Consider the following 20,054-nt stretch of genomic DNA (forward strand, 5'->3'; position numbering starts at 1 on the left):
GCTGCTGAGCCTGCGCATCTGGAGCCTGTGCTCCGCAACGCGAGAGGCCATGGCGGTGAGAGGCCCGCGTACCGCAAAAAAAAAAAAAAAAAAAAGTGCAACAGGGAAGAGGATTCTGGGAAGAGAGCAAAGCAGAAAATACCAGGAATCTGTGTCCTGATCTAGACAACAATTGCTCTGGTAGAATCTATCTGACATAACTACTTTGGAACTCTGGAGTCTATAGAAGGTTTGCAACTTTCCAAGAAAGGATTGGATGGTAAACTGTAGTTAATTTCATCCAATTTCAGGTCTCAGCATAGCAGCAGCTACCCAAATGCTACCGACAGTCCCATGGCAAACATAGCAGCTGTGTGTGCATTCCAGGAGCAGTTTGCACACAGCTTAAGAGAGCCAGTGTGAACAAAAAAGATTCTGTCCTCCAAATATTGGGAATCTGTGCTCTGCTTGCTGAATTCTGCTTCTCATAATGGAGATGCAGACAAGATGTGGCAGTCATTGTTGTTACACCTTACCCCATTGTTGCTACACTTTACCTGGTTATTATAAGACCCACCTCCTCTACCTGAATTGACTTCCAGGGGATTTAAGAGCTGGCACACTCCCCCTCCTCTTAATTTTTCTTATTCTACTTGTGGAGCCAGATATTAAAAACTAAGACATCAAAAACAAATGCGTAGAGATTTCCCTGGTGGTGCAGTGGTTAAGAATCCTCCTGCCATTGCAGGGGACATGGTACGAGCCCTGGTCCGGGAAGATCCCACATGCCGCAGAGCAACTAAGCCTGTGTGCCACAACTACTGAGCCTGTGTTCTAGAGCCTGCAAGCCACAACTACTGAGCCCATGTGCCACAACTACTGAAGCCTGAACACCTAGAGCCCATGCTCCACAACAAGAGAACCCACCGTAATGAGAAGCCCGTGCACCAACATGAAGAGTAGCCCTCTCTCACCACAACTAGAGAAAGCCCGTGCACAGCAACGAAGACCCAATGCAGCCAAAAATAAATAAATAAATTTATATATATTAAAAAAAATACATAGACAGGAGAAATTAGAAAATTACCTGAGAAGACCTTAAGTTTACACCTCAGCCTGATTCTCCATATAGAGGTAGCTATAGCAATCAAACAAACAAACAAAAACAGAAAGTATCAAACCATTGTGGAGGAGGAGAATCAGATTTCCAGAATTGCTACACTGTTAGATTTGAATGTTCAGTTTTCAGCTAAAAAATTGTAAGACCTACACTGAAACAGGAAAAATGGCCCATTCAATGGAAAAGAATAAAAATCAACAGAAACTGCCCCTGAAAAAGACCCGATGGAATATCTACTAGGCAAGGAATTTAAAACAACTGTCTTAAATGCTTAAAGAAATAAAAATGTTGATAAAGTCAGGAAAACAACATATGAACAAAATGGATATATCAATAAAGAGATAAAAAACCTAAAAAAGAAACCCAAAGGAAATCATTGAGTTGAAAAATAAAATAACTGCAATGAAAAGCATACTAAAGGGGCTCAAAGAGAGATTTGAGCTGGTAGAAAAAAGAATCAGTAAACTTGAAGATAGGACAATGAAAATTACTGAGTCTGAAAAACCAAAAAAAAAAAAAAAGAGAGCTCAGGGGTGGGCAGAAAACATCAAAAGCACAAATAATAGAGGAAATAATGATAAATTTGACCTTATCAAAATTAAAAGCTTTTGCTCTGCAGAAGACCTCATTAATAGGAAGATCAGACAAGGTACAGACTGGAAATAAATATTCAAACTGCGTATCTGACAGAGAATTGTATCTCGAGTATATGAAGAACTCTGAAAACTCAAGAGTAATAAAAACAAATAAATCAATTAGAAAATCGGAAAAAATCATGAGGAAATATTTCACTGAAGAAGAGATTCAGACGGCAAGTAAACACATAAAAAGATACTCAATATCATTAGCCACTAGGAGAAATGGGAATTAAAAACACAGTGAAGTATCACTGCACACCTATCAGCATGACTAAAATAAAAAAGAATAACTATATCAAATGTGGGAGAAGGTTCAGAGAAACCAGATCATTCACACGTTGCTAGTAAGAATGTAAACATTTTTAGTCACTCTAGAAAACAGTGTAGCAATTTCTTTAAAAAAATTTTAAAAACTAAATATGCAATTACCACATGACCAAACATTTGTACTCCTGGGCATTTATTGCAGAGAAATGAAAACTTACATTTACACGAAAATCTAAATCTGAATGTTCATAGCTGCTTTATTCACAATAGACCAATAATGGAAAAAACATAGGTGTCCTTCAGTGAGTGAATGGTTAAATAAACTCTGGCACATTCATATAACTCAGCAATAAAACAAAAACAAACATGACAAAAAAGAACTCTTGATACATACCACAATCTGAATGAAATGCTGAGTGAAAAAATCCAATCATCAAAGATTGCATACTGTATAACTGCATTTATATAACATCCTTGAAGTGTCACAGTTACAAAATAGAGAACAGGTTAATGGTTTCCAGGGATTAACGAGGAGGTAGCAGTGGGTGGGAGGTAGGTGTAGCCATAAAAGGGTAATGAGGGATCCTTGTGCTGATGGAAAATTTCTATATCTTGACAATTAATATGCATATCCTGTGTGTAATATTGTACTATAGTTTTGCAAGTTGTTACCACTAGAGAAAGATAAAGGATACACAGATCTTTTTGCATTGTTTCTTACATGTGAATTTACAGTTATCTCCAAATAAAATATTAATTAATGCTCTCAGTTTTCATTTTGAATACAGTATTATTTGCATCAGTAACTCGCATATAAAGCTCTTTGGTGTGTTCCATAATTTTTAAGAGTGGAAAGGGACTCAAGAACAAAATTCTGGAAAAGTAATATCTGTTAAATGAGTGTCTAATTTTAAAATGGCTATATGTAAAATATTCTAAAAATGGAATACACTGACTAAGATAATAATTAAAGAGGAGAAACTGATGTAAAGTCTGAGTCTTGCTACTCAGACTTCTGTAAATTGCAAGACTTTTAACTAATTTCACAGTCTAGTTCTTAACTTGGAAGTTCAGAAAGCTGATTTATCATTTCACCTAATGGATAGATGAATAATACAATCTTAGGACAATAAACATTTTAGCCACTTTTAAGAATATTTTTTCCCGGTATCAAAATGCATCAGTCAGGTTATGCTTGGTTATGCTGTAGTAAAAAGTAAGCTAAAAATTTCAGTGACGTAACCATTTCAGGTCTATTTGTCCTTCATATTCAGGGAAACAGACCTGCAGAGCCTGCACTATCTTTAAGGTTGCTTGTCTATGGCAGGAGGAAGGGACATGGCAATCTATGCATTATTTCTTGAAGATCTGGTCCAGATTCACACATAACTTCTGCTCACATATCATTTGCCAAGATAAGTCATATGACCATTCCTAACTTCAAGAAGGCAGGAAAATACATTCCAACCAAGTGTCCTCTAAAAGAGGATCAAAAGTTTGATAAACTGAACCAGTATTCACAGCATAGCATTCCAGATAAATTAAATTGGCAGCCATCAGATTACTGTTAAATGAGGATCAGCAGAAAATAATTTGAACTACCTTCAGGTATTTTCATGAGGGTGATAGGGCAGCAAGATTCTCTCTGTTTCACAGAAGATTTAAGACTGAAATACTGAGACCAATAAATATTGAAAAGTCATATTCTCCAAACCGACACTGTCTAAATGCTATTTGACCACCCAATTTACACTATAACAGTTAAAGTTTGGAATCTCCACAGATGACTGAAATCCAGACAAGAGACCTAAGCAAACTGTGTTCTTCCTTCACCTTAAGTTTACTATTTTAGTTTTTATTTCACAGAGCAGTGTTTTCTGGACTACCTGGAGCAGGTAGCATCTATGCAAGACAGAAGATTCATGTGGGGCCTTTTCCAGAGTGTGTTTCTCCAAATAAGTAGGACAAATTCTGCAATCTGCTCAGAATTATTTAGGAAATGATGCATACCCTGCACCCCACTTAGTCACAATGCACATTAGCATATTAAAAATCTCTGAGAGGGCCTCCCTGGTGGCGCAGTGGTTGAGAGTCCGCCTGCCGATGCAGGGGATACGGGTTCGTGCCCCGGTCTGGGAGGATCCCATATGCCGCGGAGCGGCTGAGCCCGTGAGCCATGGCCGCTGGGCCTGCGCGTCCGGAGCCTGTGCTCCACAACGGGAGAGGCCACAGCAGTGAGAGGCCCACATACCGCAAAAAAGAAAAAAAAAAAAAAAAAATCTCTGAGAATTTCTTCAGTGGAGAACCTGTTTAATACATAAAATGTGACCATGTCTAGGTGCTAAGTTTACATTAATTCATTTTAGCCCCTAAAATGTCATGAGGTAGGTGAATAATTGCCCTCATTTTATAAACCCGATTGTCTTATAAAGCCTATTAAATTCTATAAATTCCTACCGAGGAGTTCCTATTTTATTTTGAGGGTGGTTCTTCAAAACTAAGACAGAGTCTGGGTTGTCTGAAATAATATTGAGCTAAAATAGGCAGAATAAATATTGGCTTGTGTTGTAGAACTTGAAATGGAGTGTTCTGTCCTGAGACACCTAGAATGTATTATTTGATAGCTTAAAATAAAACATCTGTCCTATGCCTTCTAGTCTGAATTGCCCACCAGTTAATCACTGCATTGGATTATTCCATGGGCAGAAAATTATTCTTTTAAGACACTGGGAAGCTAGTCAGAACTGGGAAGGTCCTCTAGTTTATGAGTTTAAAGAATTAGGTAATTGTTGATTGGAGGAAACTCATGATGTTGAATTTAAGGGATGAAGTACCAGGAGTAAATATCAATTGCACAGGAGGCAAAGTAACTACATTCTAGAAGGCAGTGAGTGATCAGGGATCCTAGGGTGATCCCTGGATACCAAGTTTGGTAAAGGAAAAACGGTAAAGACCAGACTGTTTAAACAATGGTGCTTAAACTGTGGGATGCTTCAGAACTGCTTAGTTAAACATAGTGAAGCTTGCTGCTTCTCTCTCTCCTCCCCAACACACTATTGATTTCAATTCTGTATGTTTGGGGTAGAGCCCAGACTTCAGGAATTGTAGCGAGCTGTCTGCTTGCTAAATTTTCAAATCATTGTTTTGTAACTGCCAAAATAGTGTCATGAAAGAAGAGTCATAATATAAAGACTACAGAAGACAAATTTTAAAATTTTGCTTTGCATTTGAGAATGGATGAGGTGAAGTGCCTCCCTGTCCTTTGAGCGGCAGAATCGCTCCTAGTTTATAAATGCTTTCTAGGTGATTTTCTCAGTCTATTCTAGTAGCCTGAAGCAGTTTTAAATTTAAAGTCTCATTTACAATATCTTGCTTTCATCCCTTTTAGATAAAAGAGTATCTATCTATATATGGCAATTTGTTTAATATCAATAAACACTTTAGAACAATAATACATAGCTAAGAGATTTTGATTGACAGTGCACAGCAAGTTGTATATCTTATTCCACAAATGTCAATGAATATTCAATAAACAAGGGAAACTATAATGTCCTTGAGAAAAAAAAAATGTATAAAAAAGGTAAAAACCCCACAACCTTTCCATATCACTTTAAGTTTTGAATGAAAGCTATATCCCAGTACTGAAATCTGTTTAACTCATTATGACTCTCCATTTAATATGAATTTTGGGAAGTGTTTATAATTTACTACATGCATTTTTATGTGGACAAGAGAGCTTGAACACTTCAAATATATATTCATTTGGAATATTACTTGAGGATGCATAAGAAAATTATTTATATAGCTTAAAGTTATGAAGCATGCACAAACATACTCATAAAAAATCACCAGAGTTGATTTAATCTTGATTAGTATCAATTTCTAAATTTGAATTGCGTGACTAAGATTTCAGAGCATATATATCATTTTAAAGTGTAATTAATGGCAAATGTGTGAAAAAACTAAATCTAAGTCTTATTTTGCTTATGTAGGAGACAGATATTTCATTTTTAGCACAAGGATTGACTTTTAATACTCAGTAAGGATTGCATTCTCATTTCTTGTTTACTCCAAGCTCCAGATTTTGTGAATTTGGCTTTCTTTCTTTATAGTGCTATTCTCCTGAGATCCTCCAAGAAAGGAAAGCATATCGCCAGTCAATAGTTAGACTTGGGCATTCTTCTGATTAATGGAAGGGCCAGAACTATGTCTTCTAAAACACCTTGTGCAAATTTCACAGGCTTATTCATAGCCAGACAATCAAAATTTTCATAAGTAATTGTAACTCTGAATTTTGGCAGCTTTCACTACATTTACTTGTCAACTGTGATACTCACACAAGTGTCTCACTGCCATTAGGTTCTTTAGTCCCTTTTAATAAGCCTTTTATTTTTTTCCTAATGTGAGGTAAGGGATTGCAGATGGTAGCAAATAAAAGGTGTGTATTCTGTATTGTTAGTCCTTATTTCAGAAAAATAGAATAATAGAATTACAGTTTAGACTGCATTGGCTAAGCATCATTTTAATGACTGGAAGGCATATGGAGCTGATGCTGCTATAGAAATAGATTATGACTTACCACAGACATGGAACATTTGTTTTCCTGGGATAAACAATGATATGATTCATCAGTTGGAGAGAAGCCAAGACAGAAAAAATATTCTAACAAAAGTTGGGACTACAGTGGCATAGTATACTTAAGAAGATTCAATATGTTACCCCTTAACACAAATCTATTTAGAGAGCCACCATTGCAAGCCTGATACAACCAGGGTTTTATAACATCAACGACTTAGGATAACTGATATTCTTCCATGCCCTTCTAAACTTTATAGTCTCTAGAAAATTCTCTTGTAGACTTGGTCTTGTTGGTTGTTGTAAATGTAAGCATCACTATAACAAATTCTCTATGACAAAATCCAGTCCTCCTCTCTAACCTTGTTCTTCAGTGCTGATAGTGATCATTGTTATAAATCTGTAAATGAGTCCTTTTGGGCATTCTCTATTCACATCTATCGGTAGTGTAATGCTATATTTTTGCTTATGATCCTTGGTTATTTGCACTCAGATCTCTCTGGCTCTAATTTTTTGTTTTCAAGAATTTTTAGTGCTGTGCCTTAAACATGCATAAGATTGCTCATAAACAGTCTAGCCCCCTGGATCATATTGTTTCTGCAGCTCTGTCCAACCTGCCTATACTGACCTTCCTATTCCCTTTTGTGTATTGGTACTGCTGCCAAAAGTCTTACACATCCTGGTAAAATTCTCTTGGCTTCAGTTTTTGGAACATCCTTAATTCTACCATAGATGGTGTTATGGGCTGAATTTTGTTCCCCAAAATTCACAGATTGAAGTCTTGGCCCCCCAGTCCCTCAGAATGTGATTGTATTTGGAGATAGGATCTTTAAAGAGGAATTAAGGTGAAATGATGTCATTAGGGTTGCCCTAATCCAATACAAGTTAAAAGAAGAGAATATTAGGACACAGACACGCACAAAGGGAAGACCATGTAAAGACACAGGGAGGGGAAGACAGTCATCTGCAAGCCAAGGAGTGAGGCCTCAGAAGAAACCAACCCTGATGACACCTTAGTCTTGGACTTCTAGCCTTCAGAACTGTGAGAAAATACATTTATGTTTCTTATGCCACCCGCTCTGTGATGTTTTGTTATGGCAGCCCAGGAAAACGAATACAGATGGGTTCTCCTAGATGCATACGGTGAATTGAGAACACACATTAATCCTTGATCCACTTCCTCTCTCCTCCACTAAATTCCCTCTCAGACATCAGATTAGAGGGAGAAGTGATGTACATTCAAGGAGAAGAAGAATAGGAAAGATGGTAACTGCTAATGGAGGATAAAAATAAATGTTGCAAGGTAAATGAAGGAGTAGTAAATAACAATATATTGAAAGCTGAAACTTTCATGTTGCATAGCAGGAAGTTAATGAGAAGCAAGACATTTTGGGCTGAAGAACCCAGGGACATTCATAAATTATGTTAGAAGAAGGCAGGGGTGTGGAATGTGGTTGAAAAAGGATTGTTTGAAAATCTTCAAATATGCAGTTAAAGTGTACTAGATCCCCTTCCACCCTGGCAAAGTCAGACAAGATATGAGAGGATTACTCTATGAAAAAAGGGACCAGAAGTTACCCAAGAATTAGAGATATTAGGTACAAAGGAAGTTTAGGAATAATACTAAAAAGAGGAATATTACGTTTAAAATCTATATTCTTCTGTAAGTGAGATTCTCATCACTTTTTCTCACCTTGGCTCCTAGATAATTAAAGTCAGGCATATTCCATACTGGCCCTCTGATAGAATTTTGGAGATTGATGATATTAAGATTTGAATTTTCTCCAACAAAAAGCCCAGTCAACCTACAGGGAAAAACACTAAAGTATAAACTCCACCCAATGGATGGGATTTCTAAACACATTTTTAAGTGTCTCACTGTCAAATATGAGTGAACATCCAGTAGCCATCTGACCGTTGAGAAAAGCCTTTAATGTGGAAAACAATACTCAGAACTAATAAACAAAAACAAGTTTTTTTAGAAAACAGAAAATGCAGAGAACAAAATAGTCAAAGAACTTAATATTCATAAAGAAAAACAATGTGAATCCATTAATAAAAAAATATTCAGAAAACAAGAAAGTATTTTGAAATTAAAAAAAAAACATGAAAACAAACTTCTAAGCTTCAACGATGGTAAGATATGTTTGAAGAAATAATCTAGAAATTGAAACAAAAAGACAGGAACATGTAGGGTGGAGATTGAAGGAAAGAGGCATGAGGGAAGTTTCTGAGGTGACCGAAGGAATATGAGTTATACAGATGGATTTTTTTTTTTGCATTTGTCAAAATTCAGCAAATGTACACTTAAGATTTGTGCATTTCATTGCATCTAAATTTGACATCAAAATAAACTCTAAACAAACAAAAAAAGAAAATAGAAAAGAATATTAGAGCATTGATCTTTAAGTCTTAACATTCAATTAGTAGTCTTTCCAAAAAGAAAAGCAAATGTAAGGGAGAAAATGATAAATAAAAGTTCATAATTAAATTTCCCAGAATTGAAAGTAATGAAAAGAAATATTACACATACCAAGGAACTCAGCATTTAGTTTAAAAATATATAAGTATAATATATATTTAAAATATATAATATATAAATAATATATATAATATAAAAAATATCACTAAGGTGATAAGTTTAAAAGCTTATAGGAAGAGAAATATAAAGAAAGGTAAATAAAAATAACAATTACACTGGCCCTGGAATGTGTGAAGAGCCTAACGGCAAGATTGGAAATTTGATAAAAAGGAAAGAAACAGTCGCTTCAAATTTCTTGAGAATTATTAATTCTCAAGAATATACTGAAGGATATTAGTAATTCTCAAGGATTATTATTTTAAATCTAGTAATTCTATACATAGCCAAACTGTTTTATTCAACTTACTATTGAAATTTCATCAAACACAAAAGAGATGATGCTTATCAAAGTGTGACGTTCGACCAAATTACAGAATTTACCAAGGAAATGACAAAAATTAGTACCACAATCAGTGTGCCCCTCAGCCAGTTCAAATGTAAGGTGCAAGAGACACTGTGAAGAGGTATTTTTGGAGAAATCTCTGTTGCAATCCCCGTCAAGTCCTCTGTCCAGGGAGAGGGATTTCCAGCATCTGCTTCAACTCAAGTCTAGCAAATGAGGGATTCAACTTAACCACGGCAGAGATTAATATATATCCTATGTAGTATTGAGGCGATGTAGCATGAACTCTGGCTCCTGCCCAGAAGGTATAATGTAGACAGAGAACTCATCTGAAGGCTCACCCAAGGCATGATGGATTGTCTATAGCAAAGTAGAATTTCTTGGAATCTTCTTCCAACTGCTTTTTACAGATCATGCTGTTTTGAGAAATAAACTAACTTCTGTAATCAACAGGGGTGGTTACAGATACCCCACAGAATAGAACAGGATATTTTTCCCTAGGATAGTCTGTTTCTCCCAGTATACATGACATTTCCTAAAATATGGACAAACCCTCCATAAACAAAATCTGAATATGAAGTTAATTAATAGTAAGTCTATGCTTGAATTGCCACCTTCATTCAAATACATAGAATTCACTTATTTCCATTGGAGCGTGAGACATTTGGCTGTCTGGATTACCTTTCTAGGAGTTGGTTGTGTGCATGGAGGATCCTTTGTATCACATTCGCAGCCATGTGCTTGGTTTCTTAGGTTATTCTGAAACTTCAGTTACACGCTACTGAGAAAAACCCCTATCCCCTAACCGCATGCAGAGTTTTTTTCTATTATGTGAATTATTTTTCATGTTTGATTTCCTATTTTTATCTTTACCATCTATTTCAATATTTTTCCTTTTGCTTGCCAGAGAGCCGTTTTTTTCCCTCTGAAGTCTCTCTAAGGAGTCATTCCTCCATTTTCTCATGCTATGACACACATTCCTTATTACAGGTTATAAAATATGAAAACGTATCTATGACTCTAGGAAGGAACTATCTAAATCTGCATTTTACCATTCTAACAAATGAAAAAATTCTCTTAGAGATAGTAAGGGATTAAACTAAGTAAATCACTACTGTTTTCTCCTGTCTACTAATTCCTTGGATACCTGGTTAGATGTAATATGTGCCTATTGTCATGGGATTGGTATTTTTGGATGCTCATGGGACTCTAATTATATACACCTTCCTCAACATTATGAAAGCCAGTCTCTGAAGCAGACTTCCTAATGTACAGCATACTGAATATCCTGTCACCCTAGACTACATTTTTTTCCCTTCTACTATTCTCATCGCCATTTCATGCTAAAACATGAAATGAGATGGAGAGAAAATACAGATCTTCTGAGAGCTTTTCTATACCAATGAATTATTTTCTTCTATTTTGGAGTCTTAACCAGTGACTGGTAACTTTTTTAGTCAGCTAATCATACCTATAGATGACAATCACTTTTCTATCTGTGTGTTTTCTTGAGCACGTTGCTTTCAGGGATGTGGAGAAAGTGAGTTGAAAACAAAAAGGAAGACCTGGGTAGAAAAGCAAAGTGGAATGTGGAATACTTGTTTTCAAATATTTCAAGACTATAAAAAAATCAAGGAAGGTATATTATAAATATTTTCCAAGTAGGAAAAATGTAAGTAGCATATCCCTTGAAACTAAACAGTAAAGACTTCTTATATGAGTGTGTATATGTACATATATATAAAACTTTCTCTGTAGCAAACAGAGGGAATCTATACCTTCATTTTATACTTGCACATTTGTTGGCCGAAAGCAAATTCAGAGACACTGAAAGGGGGTTACTAGGACTAACATTTTTAATAAACTTTTAAAAAGTAAGCAACATTTAATTGACTTTCTTGCTATTTAAATAAGTTTATATTAGTGCATATCTGCTGTGTTTTTCTTACCTTAAACTTACTCAACAAATGAAGAGCCTGCACTGCCTTATTTTTAAATTTTCTTTTATATACTGTGATGATGTTCAAATAATTGTACTGCAAAATAGAAAACTATATCAATACCAGTTTTTTGGTTTTGACATTAAACATTTCAACTGATTCACGGCACTACACAAATTCTGGATTCTCCACTTTTTTGTGAATCTTTTCCATTTCCTTATCATATCTTTTTTCCATTCTAGGAAGATTCCTTTGTATTTTTAACCTCCCCACCCATCCTTCCTCTATTCAATAGTTCATAGAAAAATTCAAACAACTATTGAGAAATCCAAAAGGAAAATTGGGAAAATAATGAAGATGGTTCTCAAAACGATGTATAAGATTTTTTAAATGAAATGGGTTAAACTGCGCAACAATGCATTTTGATCCACAAAAGGCTTGAACTACATTTATAAATTCTATATGGAGTCCAGTAGTCACTAAATACTTCATGTCTATTAACTCAATCTACATCATCTTTTATTGTACCAGGTAGGAGAAAAGGTAGTTTGAAGATAGCTTCTTCTGGAAATATTTATGATGTTGTTTTATCTCTCATATCCCTTTTTGATTTCTCATCACTAACACTGAAGTTATTCATTTCTTTATTCATTTATCTCATACATACACTAATCAGCTACTATGTAATAGTCCCTGCATATATAATTAAGAACAAGTCATAGCATTTGTCCTCATGGAACTTAATGTCCATAGAGGTATACAGACAATGAACAGATGTTTACAATATAGGTGACAAGGGAAAGTGAAGAACATATAAGAACATATAAGAGGTGTACATAACAATCTTGGTAGTTCAGGGGAAGCTTGTGAGGTGAAAGGGTAGGATATGGTCCTTGAGGGAGAGGAGGTGGGCTGAAGCAAAGGAAGCAGGACTATTCTAAGTAGAGTAAATAGTTTATGCAAAGACCCTGCCTTGAGGCAGTCAGGAAAGAGGCACCTAGAAGTCTACAGGGAGTGTTAAAACCCTGGTTCTGAGGAAATGCAAATATAGGGGCAGAAGGTAGAACAAAGATAAGGGGATATTGTTGAGAAATAAGCAGGGCCAAATGAGAATGGTCCCAATAAAACATATGTAAATGTTGGAGGAGAATGGAATAAGCCAATGTGCTTTTTGCAAAGGTTATTCTTTCTGTAGTAGGGAGAACATATTATAGAGGTATAAAACTGTCACTGGAGAGACCAGTTAGTGGGTAATTACAATAATCCAGGTGAGAAATTGTTTGAATTGGGGTTTGGCAGTGGGTGGAGTTGAGATGTATTTAAGAGCTCAGGACAGGACTTGGTGATTGGGGAGAATGAAGTGATAGGTAAAACAGAGGAAACATTTGAAGATGACACTAGATTTTTGGTTTGATAATCTATGTGGATCTAGTCATATTTATTGGGACTTAGGTGACTGTTGGGAATTCAAGTGAAGATTCCTAATATTTATTATAATAAATGGGTCCAGGCTAAGGCGAGTCAGTGCTGTAGGTGTGAAACTGGCTTAAAGATAGCACTTAAGGTGTATTAGAATATGAGCTGGGGCTTTTTTTGTTGCTGTTTCAGAATTACAGACTAGACCTCAGGCTACATTCCAGGAAGGGACTCCCAAAAGAGTTGCTAGTTAAAACTGGAAGAAGCTGTAGAAGGAGATACTAACATTTCACTTTTGGTCTAGATTCTGGATGAGCTGGAGAAACCCGAAGATCCTCCCTACTGTCACCATGGAACTGCATGGAGAGTGAGTGCTTGGAAGTACTTGACACTTTTTTTGTCTGAATGTTTCTCAAAATAGTAGTATTGGTGGAGCAACTCATGTGAAGAAGAGAAGAGATTTAGAGTAACAGGTAAGAAGGTGTCTACTGCTCTTGTGGGGCAGTGGCATCTTGAGGCCATGAAAGTGAAAGTCATTGATTCCTGTGAGGTTAGGAAATGAGGGAGGAGCCAAAGCAGCCACTGGCAATTCCAGATGACTTGCAGCTTTGAGAGGGTTGGGGCCATGCGTTGCTAAACATTACCCAACAGAGAGAGCATGGTTTATATCAGTGTTGCTGTATGTCTTCGAATTCATATATTCAAGACACTGCCCTGGAAGCAGTATAAAACAAGATGATCAATGATGTCCAGGTCCTAAGGGAACATCCTAACACAGAAAGCTAAACGTTTCCACAACCCTTCGTAGAGAATTGAAAGATGAAGATGGGTAGACAAGGGCACTGTGGAAGGAAGAGACGCATATGGAAGTAAGAAAGCATACAGGAATAATTTAAAAGACTTTTGGAGAGTTGCAGGAAGTCCAGGATATCTGGGAAGGAGACGAAATAAATGGGCAGGGATAAACTCAGGGTGTTACCCCTTCTCTCTCTCTCTGAGTTGAGTTGGTATTTTATTCTCAAGGATAATCCATTCACTAATTCTAAGCATGGATTTACATAATGTTTACAATTTGCAAAAATATCACTGGCCGTGTTAAAAAGTAAAAACCGAAGGGGGAGATACTGGACAGTGAGAAGTCTCTGCAGAGAGATAAAGGAATCAGGGAAATTATTGCAATAGTCAGGGTAGATAAAGTAAATGGTTGGGCTTAGGTGGCAGTGGAGAACAAGAGGAGAGGACAGGAAAAACAATCAGGATACAACTACTGAGTCGAGGAGGTGTGGCTACTATAGCCTGCAAAGGCTAAAATATTTACTCTACACTTGAAGAGAAAATTTGTTGGACCCTTGTTTAGACTACTTTTTGTAGAAGCGGAGGTGGTAAGTTATATAGAGAAGCCTTACCTAGGAGCAATTTTATGTTTTAGGGTGGGGCATGCCATGCTTATGAATGGAGGAGAAAGGATATTGAAGATTTTGAAAGGAATAGATAACTATGGGGAGAGGGTCTCACAAAAAGACAGAGGACAGAGAGATTAGCTTTGATAGAAGGAGGGGTCTTTTTCCATAGGTAGAGGTGGAAAGGTTAAGGCTGGATTTGGCTGGAAATACATTTAAACGTAGAAGAAGAGATTAAAGCACTCATGTCCAGTGGCTTTTTTATCCTACGATGTAGGAATTAAAGTCACTTGCTGAGATTCTGGTGAGGGTAGATGAGAAAGAAGTAGCTTGCAGGAAAAGTTAGGGTTTGAATAACCACTTTGAGGGGTTGGCAGAAAGGCAAAAGTATATAGATAACCTCACCTTCCTTGTCAGGCCCTGAGAACAAAGAAGCCTATAGACCAGAGGTTAGCACTGGTACTTACCAGCTCAGCTGTATGATAGCTGTTATTTCTCTTTCCACATACCTAGAGGAATAACCGTGAGAGAATCCTACTTTAAACGTGTTAACATAAGTATTAACTCCAAGCACCTGACTTTGAGACAAATAGGTTTCAACTGGTTATTGAATTTAAGGTGTACTACACTCTTTTGAGAGTATAAAGATGTGATTATGTCTTTCACAGAGCTCACAATTGATAGGTAAAAGCAAAATATGCATAAATAAGGAAGGTCAGAAAAGACTGAGTAGTGTTATACAGTCAATGTTAAACAAAGTGTTTATGAAAAAAAAGAAATACATAATTCTTCACAGAGGTGGAGGTAAGCTACAACTAAGGAAAAAGGGATATGTAAATAATATAAATAGATACCTAAATAACATAAAGTAACTTGCTGTGTCTTTGATAAAGGAGTTTTTTGTTTTGCTTTATTTTTTTTTTAACTAAACATGTTGTACCCAATAGAAAACAACCATGGATAGAAGGTGTATGATCCTGTTTTAAGTTAAAGACAGGAAAATGAAACTGTGCTTAATTGTCATCTCTTTTATACAGATCTAAATAAGTTTGCTGTTAATGATTCTAACAAGGATATCACTGAAAGAATAAGAAGTACATGGCTAAAGCATTTACTTATACTCCACAGATGACCTTATTTTTTGTACATCCAAGTATAAGTTATTATCTCAGATAGGTGAATCTAGTCAAGGGTTTACTGACAAAATGAAAGTCCATATCTAATCAACATGAGACTTTACATAAAACTTTAAACCTTCAAATATTGCAAATGTATGAATCCATATATTTCTTTTTTTTTTCTTTTTTTTTTTTTTGCGGTACGCGGTCCTCTCACTGTTGTGGCCTCTCCCGTTGCGGAGCACAGGCTCCGGACATGCAGGCTCAGTGACCATGGCTCACGGGCCCAGCCGCTCCGTGGCATGTGGAATCTTCCCAGACCGGGGCACGAACCAGTGTCCCCACCATATATTTCTGATATACTTAAAATCTTAGTGGGCATGCAAAGCTTTGAATGTTTATATTCTAGCTTATAAACTCTTAGAAGTCATTGACTCCTTTCCACCTCTATAACTCCGAATATTACCTTACATAGTAGAGTTTCAAAAATAACAGTTGATATCATGATGCCTTCTTTTCTATTTTACTTTTTTGTTTTATTTAACTTGTAGTAGAAAATACACAAAATGAGATGTATTAATGTACTAATGTACTACTTTTAAGTGCCCGATTTGATGAGCCACCCAGTTGTATAACTACAACCCACATCTAAATATAGAAGATTTCCTTATGCCCCTTGTCAATCTGTGTCCCTCTGAGAAGTATTATTTTGATTTCTATCAAAACGGCCTTAGAACTTTACTTTGAAAGAAAATATTTTCTTTACAATTAATTTGGTAAAATCAAGTATCTATATTCTTAGACAGCCACAGTCACAGAAATAACAAAGGTTATTCGAATGTAAATTTCCCAGCTTGACTTTCTACAATGACTAAGTTCACTTGATAATTACCACCAGCATTAACTCATCTTGTGTTGTGCTGTGTGGACCAGAGATAAAAAGCCTCTTTAATGGCAACCCTTCAAAAGCATTACTCAAGAGTCATGATCATGTTCTAATGATTATTGGGTGTGTACTGAATCTCAAAGTCAGAGTCTTTGAAGACAAAGAAAGCCTACATTTCATGCCCCTAAGTTAATGAAGATAAAAATTCAAGGTTTGTACATTGATGGCAACTACAAAAGCTTTGTTAAGATAATAGCCTTACTCTTCTTCTCACATCACAGTGATGCTTCTGTTAAGGAGCTTCACAGAAGCTCAGCAGATTGAATAAAATTGATGAATAATGGCTTTCAATCAGTGGTGCAAAATAGCAGTGCCATTCACTTCTATTCTAGTGTAACTTGTCATATTTTCCAGATGTTTTAAAATCAGAACACAAGGTCTTTATGTGTACTGTGTGATATAGTATTATATCCTCATGGAGCCTTGTACATAAAGGTTATTCTTAATGGTAAATTGCAGATTTGCCATGGCATCTACTTCTAGGTTGGGGAAGTTAAAAGAGAGAAGTAGAATGAACTTGATTGGGTATTAGTGAATTATACATAAGTGATGGGCAAGGGGTTAAGATGTTTGTACTAATGAAGTTGAATAGGAGATTCCTCAATTCAGGAAACATTTGTACAGTTTCTACTATGAAGGACTGGATTATACATATTCTCTAAGGGAAACAGAAAGAATGAGAATTCCTGCCTTTATAATTATTTAGTTGAGCAGGGAAGGCAAGACACATAGATAACCATGAACAAAGAAGTTTTACCATATACAAAAGGACAGATGTTAAAATCATTGTCAAAAGCTTGGAAGTAGAAGACTGAAATAGCAAAGAATGTCCGGATAGCACAGAACTATCCTCATTTTAGAATTCCCATGAACATTTACTGTAACCATCAATACCACCACTACCATCCTCTCTGCCATTCCTAACAACCGCACTTCTGGACATATTTGTCACTAGACCCATCTCCTTTTTGAGTATCCAGTGTACTCCAGCTTTAGCCAGAATGCTGTTTCCCTCCTTGAAAGGATTTGTTGTTCTTTTCATTGCTTCCTTGATGAATTCACTCCAAAGTTATCCTCTCCAACTTCCCTAATTATGTACACCACATGTATATATTCTTCCTCCATTAACATTTCTTCAGTGCTTAGGTGTAAATCTCATATTATGTAGCTGTGACCTGTTTAAGATTGCTTTTGTCCCCACAAGAAAGTGCCACAAAGAAGGATAATGCATTGGGCTTAGTATTTATTAGTACCTAAAACATAAGCAATATTCAGATGCTTGCTGGATCAGCAAATTGTTGAACAGAGGGATAAATGTTGCTTCTGTGTAGAGGAAGCTTGGTTTGGCATAGTGGACTGGAGTCAGAATTCAGAGTTTTAGGTGTGAGCCTCAGCTCTTTCACTAAGAAACTGTAATCCTGAGCAAACCAGATTATCTGAAGGCATGCAGATGGGAATGGATAAAGAGTAGTAAGTGAGGGAAATGGGGTTTAATTTGCTACCAAGTGATTCTAATCAATAGACAAGGAATCCTAATACATTGTTTAGTGAAGAATAATGAGACACAACAACGTTTCCTATTACTACAAAACAAAGGGAATTGCACCAAAAAGGAGTGTTGAGAAGACATTGGACAGTGGTCAGCAAGGCCAAAGAAGATGAAAATTGTTGTATTTGGCTTTGGGAAGGATATAGTGACTTTAAAACGGGTGATTTCCATGGCTCAGATTATAATCTGTGGAAAGGTTAAGGAAATAGAGACTTCAAATGTAGTTTATGTTTTCAAGAAGGTTGGAACAATGAAGACAGACTTTCAGTGTGAAGGTTCAAAGGCATGTTTAGTCAAGGTTCTACTTTGTTTTTGTTGTTGATTTTGAGGGGTTGTACTTTGGATAGGACAGATAATATAAATCTCACAAAAACTAAAATATTTTAAAAGAGTTGTGCTGACATCTTTGTTTTGCTTGTCCTAAATTTCAAAACAGCACAAATGTGATTTTTCTATGCAATGCTTATCATATGCAGTCTTCTATTCATGCCATGCTCAATAAAAGCAGTTTACACTGTCATTTTTAGTAAGTTTATAAATAACTGCATTCTTCAAGTGACTTTGAACTTTAAGAAAAATTTTGTCACATAGTGTGTGATGGCAATAGTTTGATTATGTGTGATTGCTTTTTACTTCCTGTGCATATTAAATGGGGCTTCCGTGTCACTAGGAAAAAGTCAAAAACTTCACACCAGTGCTCAGAACCATCCAAAAAAGAATGTAATATTCCCCTCTTGGTGTCCAAAAATAGAAATAAAATGTTGTCTGGCTTATTAACTGATTGATTCCAGTAGGTACTGAAAAACTATCTCCTGTAGGCCAAATTGGGTCTGCCACCTCTTTGTGTAAATACAATTTTATAAGAACACAGTCACATGGATTCGTTTATGTATTGTCCATGGCTGCTTTCACACTGTAAGTGCACACTTGAATAGTTGTGACAGAGATTATGTGGCTTGAAAAAACTGTATTTATTATCCCTTACAGAAACAGTTTGCCAACTCATCTGTTAGAGTTTTATATATCTATAATAAAGATGAGTCAATTTCTAAAGCAGATTTTAAAAACTTGCTTTCCCAGATTATATTTATTTATATTAGCACTATTAGCTCAATAAGTAATTACAAATTCTTACTGAACACTTTCTGTAAGACAGACTCTTTATAAGGTTCTGGAAATACAACAGTCAAAAGGAACAAAAGTCCTTGTCCTCATAGAACTACAATTCTAGTTGTAATCAATTAGGCAATCAACAACCAACAAAATATTTAGAATCAACAAATCAACAAAATCAATAGGAAAACACTAAAATAGTGTGCCAGATGATCAGATTATTATATGCTATGGATAATACAAAGAAGAAAAGGGAATAGGCTATATCAGGAATTGGAGAAGTTAATAAACATGTATTTACCACTATATGTCATTTATAGTGTCCTGAGATTGTTCTTGAATAAAATGAAGTTATCCATCAGTACATCCAGTAAAGTAACAACTCCTTGTCTCAAATGCCTGTGTCCTAAGTGTATTGATACTCAGTTCAGGCACTCGTTAAAATACCCTCCTGGTCTTCACTTTTGATTTGTACATGTTTCCATGCCCACAATTTACAAAATGAAGCAAAACCAATAAAAAAATCATGATGCAAAGTAATCCCTACAGAACAGTCCATCACATGAAACCAGTCCCTATAATTCTACATAAAGCCAGTCCTTGAATCCAATGTATAATCCTTCAATAATACTGTGTTGGAAAAATAAATTTAGTATAGCAAATAATAATAGGTCAATAGTATCTTAAGACATTTAGAGAGCAGGAGGAAAAAATGTCTAGTAATATTAAAAACAGTACTCCCAAAAGTAGTACTGGAAAGTAGTCATAGTTTAATCATTAAATTAGCCTATGAAATATCATTATAAACAATATGTAACAGCAAGCTACAAACAACTGCAATCCAAAAATAGTTTTATTTTATTTTTATTACATATTGATAAAGCAAATGGTAATCTATACTTTCTGCTAGAACTTTTTTGAATGAACTACACAGGTGATGCACAATTGATTTAATCTCACTTTATGTGGGCCTGACAATATAAAAGTGAAATGGGAATAGTGGTTTAGGCTGGAACACTTTGGATTTTCAAGGATTTCTATAGTTTGTCAGTATAACTTTATTCTTCTG

General features: G+C 35.9%; 1 protein-coding gene across 1 annotated transcript in view; it reads left to right on the top strand.

Moving 5' to 3' along the window:
* The window catches only part of LRP1B (LDL receptor related protein 1B), a gene marked incomplete at its 3' end in the record, with an annotated part of 2,330,707 nt that overhangs the window by 408,004 nt on the left and 1,902,649 nt on the right, over positions 1 to 20,054 (top strand). The window contains exon 20 of the mRNA XM_081243013.1: positions 13,164 to 13,332. The remainder of the gene's footprint in view (positions 1 to 13,163; positions 13,333 to 20,054) is intronic.

Source organism: Mesoplodon bidens (assembly GCF_964165515.1).
Source record: "Mesoplodon bidens genome assembly, chromosome: 8".
Classification (NCBI taxonomy): domain Eukaryota; kingdom Metazoa; phylum Chordata; class Mammalia; order Artiodactyla; family Ziphiidae; genus Mesoplodon; species Mesoplodon bidens.